Consider the following 18,551-nt stretch of genomic DNA (forward strand, 5'->3'; position numbering starts at 1 on the left):
TAAGGTTTTCTAAATCAGCACATAACAGAAAACTGGTCCTAGTGGGACTATTAAAAAAAAAAAAATATATATATATATATATATATACTCAGATGAATAACAAAAGATGACATATACAATGTCATTATTTATTTAAGAAAAAAACCCAAAAAAAATATAGAAGGAGAGAAACAATGATTCAATAGCTTGCAAAAGCCTCTTTAGCATCACGCTAAGGAGTTGCTCACATCATTTTGAAGAAATTCTGGCACACTCTGTTCTATTCAGTTCATTGAGATTTGCAAGGATTTATTCATGTACAGCTCTTTTAAGGACCAGTGACAGCGTTTCATTCAGGGTTGAGATTCACCTTGATTCTTTTCTTTTTCAGCATTTCTGTTGTAGACCTGCTGCTGTGCTTGAGATCCTGTTGCATGACACAATATCAGACACGCTTCAGCTGTCAGACAGATGGCCTCACATTTGACTCCTTGGTACTTTGGTATAAAGACGAGTTGACAAACAACTCAATAACTGCAAGATTCCCAGGTCATGTGGCCGCAAAACAAGCCTCGCTTTGCAGACCCTAACTGATACTTACCCCAATTTCTTTTACTAAATACCAAGAATGTCCTTCATTTTTCACACACTGCTTTGACACTATGTCCCAATGCACTTCATTTAGTGTGCTTACTTTTATAATCTCTCTTTTTTAAATCATGTGTTATTTTAGAATGATGAATGTTTAACTGACTTTCTTTTTTTAAATTTAGTGACAGTCGTTTTCATTTATTTAACTTTAAATTTGTTTACTAGTTGTTATTGTGCCAGGCATAGCTGGACTGGCCATCGGGCATACCGGGCATTTGCCCGGTGGGCCGCTGGCGATTTTTTGTTTTTATGGGCCGATGGATTTTTTATTTTTTTTATTTTTTTTTAGGAAGGGTATATATAATGAAAGGTGTTGGATTGGCCAATTGGTCATGATCGACTCTGGGCTGGACCAATTACAGCCGAGGAGGCCGAATGCACCCGCTCCCTTGTTTAGCAATCACGTGATTTTCGCGCATTGCATGCCGGGAATTAGTGGCAAAACAATCCAAGTACCGCATCAAATGCAAGCATTTGCAGCACCGCAAAACGTTCATTCTCCGGTTCCAATACCTTCTTGTTTTTTCTTTGCCGCACAAAAAAGGAATGTACAAAACAAAAGGAAAAACAATGCCGGTCCGTACAAAGACAGACTCGACGAAAAGACAAAGAAAAGATACGAGGAAAAAATCAAAGGAGTGAAAGGGTCAGACCCTTACGAGCACACAGAGTAGACAAAAGACGTTAGCGTGCTGCCCAACTTTCACCACGCTCATATTTATAATTATATGGTTCTTGGAGTGAGTGCATACACTCATGAAGTTTAGTAACTTCAGGTCACTGCAACAAGCCCAGGTACAGTTGACGGATGGGTACAGGACCTTGAAACGCACCGTGTAGAACGAAAGACCATCGTACGAACAAAGGTAAGTTTACCAGTCTCACAAATCGTCGTCATAAATACACATTCTTTAACAGTTTATTAATATAACCTTTGAGCTCAACGGTAATTAATTAGTAGTGGAAATAATTTCTGGTAGCATTACAGAAATGTAGCAGTGACAATAACACTGTATGCTGTAATCGCACTGGACAATTAGTGATACAAAACAACTGTTTTATCCTGTGAATAAAAGTATATGTTTTTGTCAATGTACCATGGTAATAACAGAAGCGAAACGCAATATTGTGTCAGGACAATTTACTATTTATGCACAATAAATAAAGGAGCATAGCACGACAATTTCTGTTCAGCGCCAGACTTGCTTGTAGCCTATATCATCAATTATGTTATGAAAAATGACGTATTAACTACTACAAAACTCTGACCTTTGTGGGAATGCTTGGAGCAGACTAACCTGTGAGCTGAAGTGTTCTGAGACGTTATATTTGGTATATCCAGACCATCCGTCGGCTCTTACTTCGGAAACATGGCTTAAAAAATTTCTCTTCAACAACGTAATCCGATAAAAAAAAACAAAAACGATCTCTTTACCGGCTTATCGTGGCTGTCATGCGACCGGCTATTGCAGTTAATAATACAACAGCTTCTTGCCATTTTTTGTGTTTCTTTTTATCGCTGTGTAACTGAGTTCAATTGAAAGCCTGCGTGCGCTAGTACCTCTTGCCACAAGTTCCCAGAATCTCTCACCTTTCGCATCATGTGAGCTGCGGCCTGCCATCCTCGTGTGCCAATGTGCTTGTTGAAGGAGATGTTGAGATGTGTGGCCGACTCATAGTACTCTATCATGTCAAAGAGAGCTGAGGCACCCTGAGGGGGAGGAAGAGGGAGAGAATAGGAGAAACATTAACCAACAGATTAAAATCTAACAACTTAAAGAACTCTCACAGTTGGTCCATAGTGTTACAACGCTGGAAGAGATGTTGTAATGCAGCTTGGAGCAGTTGTAGTTGCCAGGGTAACAATCCCTCAAGGCAGGTGAGAAGTGCTGAGGTGTTTCCAAAGGGCCTCAGGTGTATGTAGAGATACTACAGCTCGAAGGACAAGTTCATATGCTTGTGCAACTGTTTACTGTTGTAAAGCAAAATATTACGATTCAGTAGTATTCAGAATACCTGAGAACTGACTCTTTTTTTCAGATTAGGGCTCCAACGTGTAGTAAAAGAACCACTAAGTCTGAGTCCCATTAAAATGCACTAAAATGATACACTGCGAAACGAGAGCCACTGGACCACTGATTTTGCACTTAAAACCATCTGACAGCTTGCAGAGTTCACAATGATTGGATCTGTCAGACAAGGTTCAGTCCACAAATTCTGACAACTTGCAATTCACCTATGCATGGTACAATCAATGTTCCCTCTAATGTTTCATGTGTCTGAGCGAACACGCAAACTCCCTGAGCAGACCCTTGGAGCACTGTGAGCAACAGTAGACGTGTGCACTGTGGTCACGCCAGCACTGAATCCATCCAAGTTACATGGTTAATTAAAATAATCAAATTACAGCATTTACATTTATCTTGTTCATGACCTGTGTAGTATGTTAACACTACTGGAAGTAAAAATAACTTTACACAACAATATATATATATATATATATATATATATATTTGTGTACTGTATGTATATATATAATTTATTTGTTTAATAATTTATTTATTTATCTATTTATTTTTTAGTGGCTGAAACAGGCTTCCATATTCCATGTTGCTTCTCTATCGTTTGCTAATTCCTTAAGATATTAAAACCACAAATGAGAGTCATGTGGCTTGCTTAAAATTTCTTTACTCAGTGTTTCAGTGTTTATACAGTCTCTGTCAGTGTTGTGTTTCTGAGGTAACAAGCAATAGCATTCATATCAAGGTGTTCAAGGGTCCCTTTGCTTTGGTTACTCAATAACAACATGTGCTGGCTTGCTGTGGAAAGGAGGCCTACAGTCGACTCAGTGAAATATGCTGTGACTCACATGTTAAAGTTAAACCTGTTATCAGCAAGACCAAGGGTTGTGGCATAAGTAGGTGGAGCTGGACATTTAAAAAAGCTGATAGGAAAAAGGAACCGTTTTGATGAAAATGAATACACTTTATACATGTATAGAAGTATACATAATAAACAATATTCAATAAACAGATAAAAGGCATTTCCTGTAAAACAACCATTACACATTACAAGAAATGGCTGTTATTCTTGAAATCTACTAACAAATGCATTACAGCAGGCAAAATCAAGCAGGGACATAAAGTTACCCAGCTAACAGAATTATCAAGTTTTATACTCGGACAATATGAAAAACTGTTTGACAGATGTATTTCTTTTTGTATCAATAAGTCTCAGATGTGCAAAGTCACTTTAAATTAAGATAAAAAGGAATTTTAAAGAGCACAGAATCAAAAATGAGTGCTCTAAAGTCTCTAACTTAATAATCCCAATGAATTGCATTCTTTGAAATTTAAGAGCGAGTGTCTTTATTACTTTTCCCACGGAGTTCAGTTCTGCTGCAACAAAAATGGCATATTACCAATCAAAACATCTCAGTCATGTTCTGAAGGTCACCATTTATAATCTTATATAAGTACTAAACATCAGGGTTTTCAAATTTCATACAACTATTGTTCTGCCTTGAATTTAGTGCCCCCTACTGGGCCTTGTAAATTGTTGTTAATATGACATGCACTTTGACCCAGAACAGGAAGTCAGTCATGTTAGTTGGGATAAGCAGATTCACATGTGCTGAAGTGTTCCTGTAGTTATCCGCTGCAATCCTCTTTCTTGTTTATGCCTTCGAGAGCAAGTAAGCACTTGTTGACTTAAGAGTATAGACCCACATTTTAGTAACATTTTGTCAGACCTCCTGCTGACCAAAGGGTCGTAAACGCAGGAAGCTTACATCAAAAGAAGCAGATCTTCCAGATAGGATGTATCTGCAATAAAACATTACAGCCCCCCACCAGAACCTCGAGAATCTGGGGGGAAGGACAATGGAATTTCTTTCATCAGAGTTAAAACACTGTACAAATGGTAAACATAAAAATGACAAACATTTAACAATTTAACTCTAACATTCCCTCCTGTTATGTTATTTTTATGCTCCAAATTATTTCTATGTAGTATATTCTCAGCCATGCACCTCTTGCTTAACATTTTCAGCGCAGGCGTCATTTATACACAGGCTTCTGTCATGTCAGTAATTTCAGTCAATTCATATTGTTATAAAAGTACATAATTAACAAATTTATTATTATTAACCTTTATTTTACCAGGAAAAGTCCCATTGAGATTAAAAACCTCTTTTTCAAGGGAGTCCTGGCCAAGAGGCGACAACATGTTAAAATTACAAAGTTACATACATTTTATAAGTAACAATTACATTTTATAAACATTTTTCTCTGGCTCTCTCAATTTGGACTTAAAAGCATTTAATGAAATAAGATCTGCTATCTTCCAGTCTTTTTGCATCATGTTCCATGTAAAAGGGGCAGCATAAGTAAAAGCCCTCTTTCCCAGTTCAGTTCTGGCAAATGGAACATTGAGCAGAAGAAGATCGCTTGAACGCAGGCTATAAGAAACAGTACTCCTCCATGTGAGCAGATCGCAAATATAGGTGGGCATTTGTCCAAGCAGGGCCTTGTAAATAAAGATGCACCAGTGATCAGACCTCCTGGAGGACAACGAAGGCCATCCCACTCGAGCATACAGATCACAACAATGGGTCAAAGCCCTACAGTTTGTAATAAACCGTAAAGAGGCATGATATACTGAGTCAATCTTATGAAGACACTGGGCGGAAGCATTCATGTACAGCAGATCACCATAATCTAAAACAGATAAAAATGTGGCATTTACAAGACGCTTTTTTGTCTCAAAAGAAAAGAAAAATTTGTTTCGAAAGAAAAATCCTAATTTTAGTTTGAGTTTTGTCACAAGATTGTCTATGTGAGATTTAAAGGTCAGAGAATCATCAATTAAAAAGCCAAGATATTTATACGTATGCACCACTTCTATGAGGTTTCCCTCAAGAGTGGACACCAAAGGGACAGTTTGAGGAAATCTCTTCATGTTTGAAAACAACATTAGCTTTGTCTTTTCAGCATTAAGAACCAATTTCAGCTCCAGAAGTGTGTGCTGAACCACATCAAAAGCTTTCTGCAAAGATTCTATTGCCTTTTCAAGGTTTGAGCCAAAGGAATAAATAACTGTGTCATCAGCATAAAAATGCATACTAGCATTTGACACATTCTGTCCCAAATCATTTATATACATGATGAACAACAGAGGTCCTAAAATTGAACCCTGTGGCACCCCAGTGTGAATATTCAAAAGTTCTGAGCACAGCTTTTCACATTTAATGCATTGAGTCCTGTCACTCAAATAGTTAGTGAACCAGGAGATAGCATGTCTAGACAGTCCCAAAGAAAGAAGCCTATGCTTCATAATGGCGTGATCCACAGTGTTGAAAGCTTTTGACAAGTATGTCATTTATCACTTTTGTGGCAGCCGTAACAGCACTATGCTGTTTTCTAAACCCAGATTGCATTTTTGAGAGAACTTCATTAGAGTACAAGAACTCTTTTAATTGCTCACTGACGAGAGACTCAAGGACTTTTGCCAAGACACACAAGTTTGATATTGGCCTGTAATTAGTCAGAATGGCCGGGTCGCCTCCTTTTAATATTGGCGTAACAAAAGCAGACTTCCAAACAAGTATTTCTTTATTTTGGATTGAAAGATTAAAAAGGATCGTAAGAGGTTGTGCAATGTAATGCTGCTATTTTCAGAAAATAGGGCTCTATTAAGTCTGGCCCTGGGGGTTTCCTATGATCTAAGGCTTTAACCAGGTCTTCCCATTAACACCTGACCTGTCCAGAGGTTTAGTCAATGAGCTCGTCAATATATATCACAATGTCACCAGGAGACCGAGGCCCTGTACAGGCTCTGGGTAAATGCATTGAGGAAATTAATGACTGGTTGTGCCACAATTTTCTCCAGCTAAACAAAAACAAAACTGAAGTAATAGTCTTTGGTGCCAAAGAAAAACGATTACAGGTCACCAGAGAACTTCCATCTATACACCTAAAAACCACAAACCAGGCGAGAAATTTGGGTGTAGTGATGGATGCAGACCTAAACTTAGAAAAACACATTAAGACAATAACAAAATCACACTGTTAAAAAAAACATCCTAAAACAACGGTAATATTCCGGCAGCTGGGGCGCCAAAATACGACTGTAAAATAACAGAAAATAACTCCCCATAAAAATATGGTTATTTCCAGTAATGAAAATACAATTAGTTGGGCTAATTTGACATGGGATCTCGCCTTTTTCAAGTGCCGCTAAACATTAAATTAGGAACATGTTAATGTGATTAAACAATGAAATCATCTATAAATAGGAAAAAAAAACATCTTACAAAAACGGTAATATTCCGGCAGCTGGGGCGCCAAAATACGACCGTAAAATAACAGAAAATAACTGTCCCATAAAAATACGGTTATTTTCAGTAATGAAAATAGAGTTTGTTGCGCTAATTTGACATGGGATTCTGCCTTTTCCAAGTGCTTTTAGACATTAAATTAGGAACATTTTTACGTGATCAAACAATGAAATTACCTATAAACAAGGTCACTGAACGTGGAAATATGAATCATAATACGTAAATGTACAGAAATATACAGTTAACAGTTGGTTTAAATAATAATTGATTGCATGCCCTGGGACAGACTGACAGAGGCAAGGCTTCCATATTGCACCATCGGCCATCACTAGTAGGCGGTAGGTGAAGAGTCTTGACCACGGACACAACGACGGAGAGTGTCCGAGCCGGGGCGCGAACCGGCAATCTTCTGATCACAAGGCAAACTGCCAACTCTTGAGCCACGATTGCCCTAAATAGCAATGATAATAATACTTATGTGATGTAACACAAGCTTAAATGGGATCATGTTATATACTTTTCCATAGCATTACATTTGAATTCAACAGTTCAATCTTTCAAATAACGGACAGATATTTGTGAAATCATGATATATTTGTGAATGTATTTTAACAATCTAAATATGCATATGTACAGACAGATACATTTAATAATCATGAAAATTATGTTGTATTACATTACAGTGATTTAACGTTAATTTACATTCAAAATGTGAAGTCAAAGTCTATTTACGTAACTTTAATGATATTCTATTTTTTTTTTTTTTTTTTTTTTTTTTTTTTTTTTTTTTTTAATTTTTTAAATGACATCAGAAACAGCAGTATGCGACATTACGTGATGGCAGAGCTTCAGTTCATCCTTTGTCATTTTTTTTTTTTTTTTTTTTTTTTTAATAAATAGGACAGGGGGAATGAATGAGAGAGAGAGGGGGAGAGAAAAAAAGAAAACCAAAGGGGAGAAGAGACGGTGAGAAGGGGGGGGAAGAGAGACAAAAAAAAAAAAAAAAAAAAAACAAACTCCTGGGTCACCTGTATGGAGAAAAAAAAACAAACAAACAAACAAACAAACAAACAGAGGAGACAGCAAACAACAAAGAGCAACATAATAATAGAGAAAACAAAGCACCATCACAATAAACTAGCTAGTCATAGATATCAGTATTTACTAAGTAATAAACAATATTGTGCAGCACGCAAGATAGACAGCGCACAGTGTGCTTTGAGGCAGCAGCCAAGAAAGCTTTAGTCCGCGTCTGTGAATACCCATGTGTGCATACCTGTGTGGATCAGCATGCTTGCATTCCAAAGGTTTCTCCATGTAATGATCTGCTAGGGAGTGTGGGGGGGCCTCAGCCCCGTCCTCCAGGGTGTGAAGCGGGTATGGAGGAGATCAAAACTCCAGACATCCAGAGGCCCCCAGAACACAAAAGACCATGGAAGACCAACAGAGGGGCAGCCGCGCCACTGTTCCAGTAAGAGCTGAGGAGAGTCCCAGATGAGGGCTCACTCAGCAGCCGCGGAGCAGAAGCCAGGGGGGGTTGCAGTGACGCGCCCGTGAGCTCCGCCGGCCCCCAGCTGCGCCTGAGTGACCGAGCCCTAGGCCGAGAGGCCGGGGGCACCCCACCTCCAAAGGGGGCCCGAGCGAGCCCCAGGCCCCAGGCCCCGACAAGCGGCCGCCAAGGAGTGAGCCGGTGTGTACCCGGACGCCCACCCCCAGACACAAAGAACCACCAACACACCGACACCTGAGGGAGTCCGCCACCGGCAGGGGAAGTGGTGGTGGGTGGAGATAGGCCTCCAAACCTTGGAGGGCCTGAGGTGTCCCCAGAGAGGTGGCGTCTGATACCCAACCTGACATATAGACACAGACATACCGGCACACACAGACACAAACATCCATTCCCACCCTCATGCTCTCATATGCACTCACTCCACACTCAACCAACGTGGAGACAGACATAAAGAGACGCTGTACACATAATCACACTCCCCAAGCGTACTCTACAATCCGGGTCTAGGTACCCTTGCCCCTGGAGGGGGGAATTGCACCCAGACCCAGGTGGTGTTACCCTTTTCCCTGCGGTGGGGAGAGGCAGACCACCCCGACTCCGCAGCAGCAGGGAGGCCCCACACCCCAGACCGCAGTCGGACGGCCAACTCCTCCTACTAGCCCTCCCGCTCCAGCAGGCCGCAGAGAATGGGGGTGGGAGAAGACTCCAAACCTCCCTCCACCCGCTCATTGTAGTGTTGATGCATATGTGTTCTAAGGTGCAATTAAAACCCAGGAGGGCATGGAGCTACCTGCCAAGGAGCAGCAGGTAAGCGCATAGCCCCTCCTGCTAACCCTCAATGACTAAGTGTATTTAAAATTGAGAGGTGGGCAACGACGTCAGGGGTGAGGTATACACCCTGATGGTGATTTGGACTCCGTGATTGTGCCCACCCCCAAGATCCTATATGTATGTGTAATGAGAGTGTGAATAATGTGAATGTCTAAAATGTGGGATAAAATTGAGGCAGAGGCAGCCAGAAGGGGACAGGGGGGGGGGTAGCCTCCTCTGCACCCTGGTGACATACCCCCACTCCAAGGCCCTGCATGTGTGGGTGGTTGTGGAGGAGCGGGAAGAGGGAGGCAGCTGGAGATGGGGAGGGAAGGAAGGGAGGGGCAGGTAACCCCTCCCTGGGGCCAGCTCCCCCGCTGACCCCAGTAGGCACTCCCACCCTCCGCGACCCGCCAGGGAAGGGGGGCCCAGGCCCATCAGACCGGGGCCCAGTGCAGTAGCGCCCCCCGGCTCCACAGAGCCCTGGACAGTCCACCCAACCCCACCACAGAGAAAACTGCACCCACCCCACCAACCACACATCTTCCAGACTACATAAGACGGTAAACGCCCAGGCTGAGATCTTCCTCCACCTCTCCTGTATCTCCCCCTCCTGCAGAGAGTTCCTGAGAGAAGAAAGCTCCTGCCAGATGTGACCATCCCCCCCACCAGTTGAAGAGCCCCCCAGGCGGCTCGATGCACCGGCGGCACCCTGCTCCAGGGCCGGGCCCCCATGCACCCACCCGCCCACAACCCCGGCAACGCACCAACCAGGACCCGAGCCCCCGAGGCCCGGCCCGGGCCCCCGCCCAGAGACGGAGCACCCCCAGAACCTCACGCCCATCCCGGACCCACCCAGGGGCAGCCAGGTTGCCAGGTCAGTAACCCACGTCCGTCAGCACAGACCCTCCCCTAGCCCCGCTGCACGCAGCCGCGAGGAAACAGTCACCTGAGAGCCAACAGAGCCCTCAACCGGACGTGACCGCTACCCCGGGTTGAGCCCCCCAAGGAAGATGCCTCCGGGAAAATAACTCCCCATAAAAATATGGTTATTTCCAGTAATGAAAATACAATTAGTTGGGCTAATTTGACATGGGATCTCGCCTTTTTCAAGTGCCGCTAAACATTAAATTAGGAACATGTTAATGTGATTAAACAATGAAATCATCTATAAATAGGAAAAAAAAACATCTTACAAAAACGGTAATATTCCGGCAGCTGGGGCGCCAAAATACGACCGTAAAATAACAGAAAATAACTGTCCCATAAAAATACGGTTATTTTCAGTAATGAAAATAGAGTTTGTTGCGCTAATTTGACATGGGATTCTGCCTTTTCCAAGTGCTTTTAGACATTAAATTAGGAACATTTTTACGTGATCAAACAATGAAATTACCTATAAACAAGGTCACTGAACGTGGAAATATGAATCATAATACGTAAATGTACAGAAATATACAGTTAACAGTTGGTTTAAATAATAATTGATTGCATGCCCTGGGACAGACTGACAGAGGCAAGGCTTCCATATTGCACCATCGGCCATCACTAGTAGGCGGTAGGTGAAGAGTCTTGACCACGGACACAACGACGGAGAGTGTCCGAGCCGGGGCGCGAACCGGCAATCTTCTGATCACAAGGCAAACTGCCAACTCTTGAGCCACGATTGCCCTAAATAGCAATGATAATAATACTTATGTGATGTAACACAAGCTTAAATGGGATCATGTTATATACTTTTCCATAGCATTACATTTGAATTCAACAGTTCAATCTTTCAAATAACGGACAGATATTTGTGAAATCATGATATATTTGTGAATGTATTTTAACAATCTAAATATGCATATGTACAGACAGATACATTTAATAATCATGAAAATTATGTTGTATTACATTACAGTGATTTAACGTTAATTTACATTCAAAATGTGAAGTCAAAGTCTATTTACGTAACTTTAATGATATTCTAGAAGAACAGAACATTACTGTAAAATGCACAGTAAAATACCTTCATATTAGGGTTTTTCCTACTGTCGCAGCCATACCCGCAAGCTTGTTGTTGTTAGTTCACATTCATTGGCCGATGCTTAGCATCATGTTATTTATATTAATTGCAATTCCTACCTCTTCATTTCTTTTTCAGCGTGTCCGTGCAATGTCTTACATTGTGGCATGCAGAGAAATCTTAACAAAGAAGCTCACAGAGAGAGATTGAGCTTGTTATTTAACCCCAAGCTGGTAGGGGGAGCACTTTATTAAAACACTTGCAGGTGCTACAATGTGCCTCAAGGTTCAACAACAGCACAATAGAAGTCACTCATGGTACAGCACTCTCTCTACAAAACAACAACTGTCAGTGACTCTGCACCACGGCGTAAACACAACATTCAAGATAACAGTTAAAAGTAACGTAACCATAAACAATAGAACAAGAACATCTAAACAGCAGCACATGTCCCAAGGCATGATGGGAGACATTCCTGGATGTATTTTTACAATCTAAATATGCATATGTACAAAAAATATATTTAAAAAACAAGTAAATTGTGTTTTATTACATTTACAGTGATGTTATGTTATTTTACATTTGACGTGTCAGATCACAGTGTTACTTATGTAAATGTAATGATATTCTAGAAAAAGAGTACACAACTGTAAAATACACAGTAAAATAATTTGACATGACTATTTTTTGGAACAGTGCAGCTTACTATCACATCAAGAATATTTCAAGAATAAAAGATCTGATGTCTCAACAGGACCTGGAAAAACTAGTCCATGCATTCATCTTTAGTAGGCTTGATTACTGTAACAGCATCTTTGCAGGTCTACCTAAAAAGTCAGTCAGACAACTACAGCTCATTCAGAACTCTGCTGCTCGAGTCCTCACTAAGACCAAAAAAGTGGACCACATCAGTCCAGCTCTGAGGTCTTTACACTGGTTGCCTGTCCGCCAGAGGATAGACTTTAAAGTTTTGATGCTGGTCTATAAAGCTCTGAATGGTTTAGGACCAAAATACATCAATGACCTCCTGACCCGGTATGAACCTTCCAGATCCCTCAGGTCATCTGGATCCGGTCTTTTATCAGTTCCCAGAGTCAGAACCAGACACGGAGAAGCTGCATTCAGCTTTTATGGTCCATATATCTGGAACAAACTCCCAGAAAGCCTCAGATCAGCTGAAACAGTCAGTTTATTTAAATCCAGGTTGAAGACTCACCTATTCTCAGCTGCATTTGAATAAAGCACCAAATCCACTTTTAAGCTTAAATTTCAAAACTTATATTTTAACTACTGATTTTATCTACTGTTCTGATTTTATCTACTGTTTTTTTGTTTTTTGTTTTTTTTTAATCAATTTTAAATCATGCTTTTTATTTGTTTTTGTTTTTTAATGTCTCTGTAAAGCACTTTGAATCATCTTGTTGTTGAATTGTGCTATATAAATAAACTTGCCTTGCCTTGTTAATGTTAATTCTGCTATAGGCTCCTTGTATGTTCAAAACGATTACTTGATTCATCAAATGACTCTTCTTTTGCAGAAAATGGATCAGTTGAGCATCACCTACACTAAGAGACAGTATTAAAGACATTATCAGAGGATAAAATATATGTAATTAATACAAAAAAAACAGCATAACACAGCAGTGGTGCTGCAAATAAAATGAGAAAGTCGGTCCATTTCTCCAAAATGATCACTAATCATCTAGAAAAACTTTTTTTTCAGATTATAGGGTCCGGCATTAATAAGACTAATGTATTTTGTAAGCTAAAAAGTATATCTTTATAAGAATACAAAGCAATTAGACACGGTGGTGTCTTGAGCTCTGTTGGACAATGTTACATTCAGGGGCTGGACAAGTTCAGTGGGCTGACACACTTGTGGACTGAGAGATCAATATAATTTCTTGGTCGAAATGGTTATGGTTATTGCGCACCTACTCTACAAGCACTAATACCAACGTAATAGTTCATGTACGTGTTTTGACTACTCACAGTAAGTCGGGTCTTGACTGGAACAATTTTTGTCCCATGAATTCTGTGGCTCCATCCAGTAGTGGAAATAGAAATTTAAAAAAATGTAACCATAGAAAAAACAAACAAACAAACAAAAAGCAGAAGTATGGCAATATCCAGTCAGTTCACTGAGCAGCTTAAATAATAGGAAAGGAACTGGTCTGACAACTTCCTACAAATTTCACACAAGCTGAACCCAAGACCCAAAGAACTGACAACAGACACATTTCCACAATCACTGCAATGATTGAAATGAAAAACAAACAAACAAAAGCATTCTCATCCCTATGGTAACAGGACTTACCATAAATAGGACATTAAAAAAACAAAAACAAGGAACAAAACCATAACTGATTAAAAAAGAAAGTATTTCAAGTACAGATAGGGGCTGCAGTGACTCAACACTTCGCTGTTTTAACACATGTTTTTTGGGGGGTTTTTTTTTTACGTAATTTCTCCTGAATGTTGTAATTTTGGTCTTCTTGGTGGCTGGCTGATGGGACAATAGCACTGTATAACACCACTGTGAGGCTCTGCCTCACATTCTACTTTTAAATACTGTAGGAACCACAAGTAAGCTCACAGTCTAAGAGTAAAGTGCTCTAATGGGATGATAAGATACTATAAGGTCAGCAAGATAAGATAGGGCCTTATTATTTAAATCTGATGAGAAAATGTGATGAGAAGGATTTTAAATTTGATTCTGGATTTAATAGGAAGCTAATGAAGAGAACAAAATAAAAGAGAGTTATGCTCATTCTAGTCCCTGTCAGTACTCTTGCTGCAGCATTTTGGATAAACTGAAGGCTGTTGAACAGTAACTCAAAGAGAAGAAAATCAAGTGGAGGCCTGGGGCATCTCCTGCACTGCGAAACCCAGACAGTCTAACCGAAGATCCCAATTCCATTCCTGAATGAACTTGTGTTATTCAGCCCCTCCACCAGCCTGTCAACTTGATGGTGGTAGATGCTGGTCCGAATAGATTTTGTTTCCATTTACGCAACATCTCTAAAATTAGAAATATCCTGTCTCAGAGTGACGCTGAAAAACTAGTTCATGCATTTATTACTTCCAGGCTGGACAACTGCAATTCATTATTATCAGGATGTCCTAACAACCCCCTGAAAATCCTTCAGTTAATCCAAAATGCTGCAGCAAGACTGACAGGGACTAGAAAGAGAGAGCATATTTCTCCTGTTTTGGCTTCCCTTCACTGGCTTCCTGTTAAATCCAGAATTGAATTCAAAATCCTGCTCCTCACATACAAGGTCTTAAATAATCAGGTCCCATCTTATCTTAATGACCTTGTAGTACCATATCACCCTATTAGAGCACTTTGCTCTCGCTCTGCAGGCTTACTTGTTGTTCCTAGAGTATTTAAAAGTAGAATGGGAGGGAGAGCCTTCAGTTTTCAGGCCCCTCTTCTGTGGAACCAGCTTCCAGTTTGGATTCGGGAAACAGACACTATCTCTACTTTTAAGATTAGGCTTAAAACTTTCCTTTTTGCTAAAGCATATAGTTAGGACTGGACCAGGTGACCCCGAATCCTCTCTTAGTTATGCTACAGTAGACGTAGGTTGCTGGGGATTCCGATGATGCATTGATATTTTCCATTCCAGTCAACTTTCTGACTCACTATGTGTTAATAGACCTCTCTGCATTGAATCATATCTGTTATCAGGGGCGATTCTAGGATCAGAGCTTTGGGGGTGCTGACCACCGAGAAAGCTGACCAGCCAGGCAAGAAACTTTACTCGTCAAGATGAGACTTCTTCCCTGTCTCTGTCACTCCCTGCATTCCTAAATGCCTCCAGTTGTCCCGAGTTCCCTCTGACTGTCTCCTTGGTACATTTAAGGTTCAAGGTTCAAGGATCTTTATTTGTCACATGCATAGTTATACAAGTGTAACACACAGTGAAATGTAGCCTGACACGCTCCTCGACATGTGCAAAAATGGGGGGGGGGGGGGTGTAGAGGAAGAATCAGAATCAGAATCAGAATACTTTATTCATCCCGAGGGAAATTAGGGGTTACAGCAGGCAGCACGCTAATGGCGCATGCGCACTCACAAAGGAACCTTCTGACCAACTTTACACAAACATCACATTGGGCAGACATGTCAGAAGGTAGGCTGATAGGAAAAAAACAACGAAAATACACTACATGAGATAAGAGGAGGAGAAAAAAAAAACTCCACTCAGACTGAGCTCCTAGTGGGAGAACAGTTTGATAAAAGAAAAAACACCTCAGCACAAAAGCACATGACTATCAATACACCATAGAAACACGAGACAAGCAACAGGGGCGGGTAAAGGGTAAGAGAGAGCCGGCGTAGACAGCGCATCCGGTCCTGCAGCATCTGTGCTGGTCCAGTTGACTGCTATCATCCCCGGTAGGGCACAAGCATCGAAGGCGTTGGAAAGGGAGGGGGATGAGTGAGTGCTTATCAGTGTAAGTGTGTGTGTGTGCGTGTCCATAGTTTAGCTGAGACAGTGTCCTTCGGCCTATCAGGCTAAGTAAACAGTCCTCCAGCCAATCCAGGTGTCCTTCATGGGGCGGGAAGAATAGTCATCACACAGTCGTTATCAGGGAGTTGTTTTGGTGGGCTCCAGCCTTGGGCCTGCAGCTGGGGCCGTGGTGTCCAAATGTTGAATATTGTTGATTTCTCCTTTGTGAGCAGCTCGAATTCTAGCACTCCGAGGCTGGTCTCTCGATCTCCCGTTGAAGAGCTGCGAGCCTCCCCATGATGGTATCAAACTTCTGTTCCGTGGTGTTGTCAGTCTTTTGATTCTGAGACCTCACAACTGCAGTGATCCGTTCCGCGATGTTTTCCAACTGTCGCTCAAGGGTCTCATTTTGAGCAGGCCTCTCTCTGATGTTTCCCCTCATACGCTCAATGGTGTTGTTTTGAGCCTTCACAGCAGCTGTAAGCGTCTCCAAGGTGTTGACCATATTACGTTCGTTGTGAGAGGTCGCACCTCGTCCCGTCGCTTCGAATCCAGCGGGCAGCCTTGTGGGGGTTTGAACAGCCGGTTCCACTTTCTATATATAAGAACATTATATATATATATATAGATACATATAGTATATACACTGGGTGAATGTGCAGTAGTAGCAGCAAGCAGGTGAATTCTGTACATTAATATGAATAGACATCTGACTATTTTACAGGATAGACAATATAAACATATTTAAAATTAAAGGAATTGAAATGTACATTGTGCCTTGGTTTAGAGTGTCTGGAAGAGAGTCCTGTCTCAGTCAATTATAGATGATGTGAGAGGGCGGGTGTGTGTGTTTAGGGCACGGATGGCTTGGGGATAGAAGCTCCTCTTGAGTCTCTCTGTCCTTGCCCGGAAGATGCGGAACCTTCTACCAGATTGCAGAAGTTGGAACAGTTTGTTGCCAGGATGGGACGGGTCCTTCAGTATCTGCGCTGCTCTAGTCCGGCATCTCCTGGTGTAGGTGTCCTGAAGCGGGGGGAGAGCAATCCTGCAGCAGCGTTCTGCTGTACGGATCACTCTCTGGAGAGCTTTTTGGTCCTTCACACAGCTGTTCCCAAACCACGATGTCATGTTCTGTGTGAGGATGCTCTCCACAGCGCCTGTATAGAAAATCCTGAGGATCTTTGGAGAGACCCTGAACTTCCTCAGTTGTCGTAGGTGATACAGGCGCTGCCTAGCCTTTTTGGTCTGGACCTGAATGTGGGCAGCCCATGTCAGGTCTGAGGAGATGTGGACACCAAGATACTTGAAGGACTGCACCCTCTCCACTGGAGCTCCATTGATGATAATGGGCTTGTAGTCTCTGTGCTGACCCCTTCTGAAGTCCACCACCAGCTCCTTGGTCTTGCTGACGTTCAGCTGGAGGTGGTTGTCCTGGCACCACGATGCCAGATTCTTCACTTCATCCATGTAGGCCGCCTCATCGTTGTTGGAGATGGCACCCAACACCACTGTGTCGTCAGCAAACTTCACAATGGTGTTGGAGCCATGGGTGGCCACACAGTCTGAAGTGTAGAGGGAGTAGAGCAGTGGCGAGAGGACACATCCCTGAGGTGCTCCTGTGTTGATGGTGATGCTGTTGGAGAAGCACCTGCCCACCCTCACCACCTGAGTTCTGCCAGTGAGGAAGTCCAACACCCATGCACACAGACGGCTGTTAAGTCCCAGATCCCTCAGCTTTGTGAACAGTCTGCAGGGCACTATTGTGTTAAACGCTGAACTGTAATCAACAAACAGCATTCGCACATAGTTACCCTGTTTCTTGTCCACGTGGCTGAGAGTGGTGTGTAGGACGTGGGCGATGGCATCCTCTGTGGATCTGTTGGATCTGTAGGCGAACTGCAGCGGATCTGTGGTGTCTGGGATGGAGGAGGAGATGATGTTCTTCAGCAGCCTCTCAAACACCTTCATTACTACCGAGGTCAGTGCAACTGGCCGGTAATCGTTCAGGGATGAGGGTTTGCTGTTCTTGGGCACAGGGATGATGGTGGATCTTTTGAAGCATGTGGGGACCACAGACTTCGCCAGGGACTCGTTGAAGATGTAAGTGAACACACCTGCTAGCTGGTCAGCACAGCAGCGCAGCAGACGGCCGGTCATGCCGTCTGGCCCCGCCGCTTTCCTTGTGTTCACTCTCCTCAGTGCCGCTCGGACGTCATGCTCCGCGATGCTGGTCACCGGTCTCTCGCTGATGACGTCACTGTCCTCGGTAGTCAGGCGGTAGATAGCATTAGCCACCTGGCTAACCTCGAAACAGGCGTAGAACCGATTCAGCTCGTTGGTGAATGCAGAGTCGGCGTTGATCGGCGCAGTGTCCCTGGCTTTGTAGTCCGTAATGGTGCGTAGTCCGTGCCACATACTCCGTGTGTCGCCCTGGTGGAAGCGGGACTCCACACGTTCCCGGTACCGGCGTTTGGCATCTCTCACCGCACGCCGTATGAGGCCGCTTTGTAGGCGCTCATATCGCCAGTGGCGAGACCCGCGTTGTAGGAGGCGGTCCTGGCGTTTACTGCAGTGCGGATCGATCTGTCCATCCACGGTTTCTGGTTTGGGAATGTGGTGACTCTCGCAGTGGGGATAATCTCCTCCGCTAGCATATTGACGAAGCATACTGCTACTTCCGTAAACTCGTTGATGTCGACTGCGCATGCTCTGGACATGTCCCAGTCTACGTCGTTGAGTGCGTCCTGTAGCGTAGCTTCTGATTGGGCAGTCCACCGTTTTACTTCCCTCTTGGTC

General features: G+C 42.6%; 1 protein-coding gene across 1 annotated transcript in view; it reads left to right on the plus strand.

Moving 5' to 3' along the window:
• The first annotated feature begins 1,085 nt into the window (after positions 1-1,085).
• Positions 1,086-18,551, plus strand: part of LOC308400518 (uncharacterized protein) — a 48,957-nt gene continuing 31,491 nt past the window's right edge. The window contains exon 1 of the mRNA XM_080888271.1: positions 1,086-1,496. The gene's annotated coding sequence lies outside the window, so the exon portion shown is untranslated. The remainder of the gene's footprint in view (positions 1,497-18,551) is intronic.

This window comes from Rhamphochromis sp. 'chilingali' (genome assembly GCF_963969265.1).
Source record: "Rhamphochromis sp. 'chilingali' genome assembly, chromosome: 8".
NCBI lineage: Eukaryota > Metazoa > Chordata > Actinopteri > Cichliformes > Cichlidae > Rhamphochromis > Rhamphochromis sp. 'chilingali'.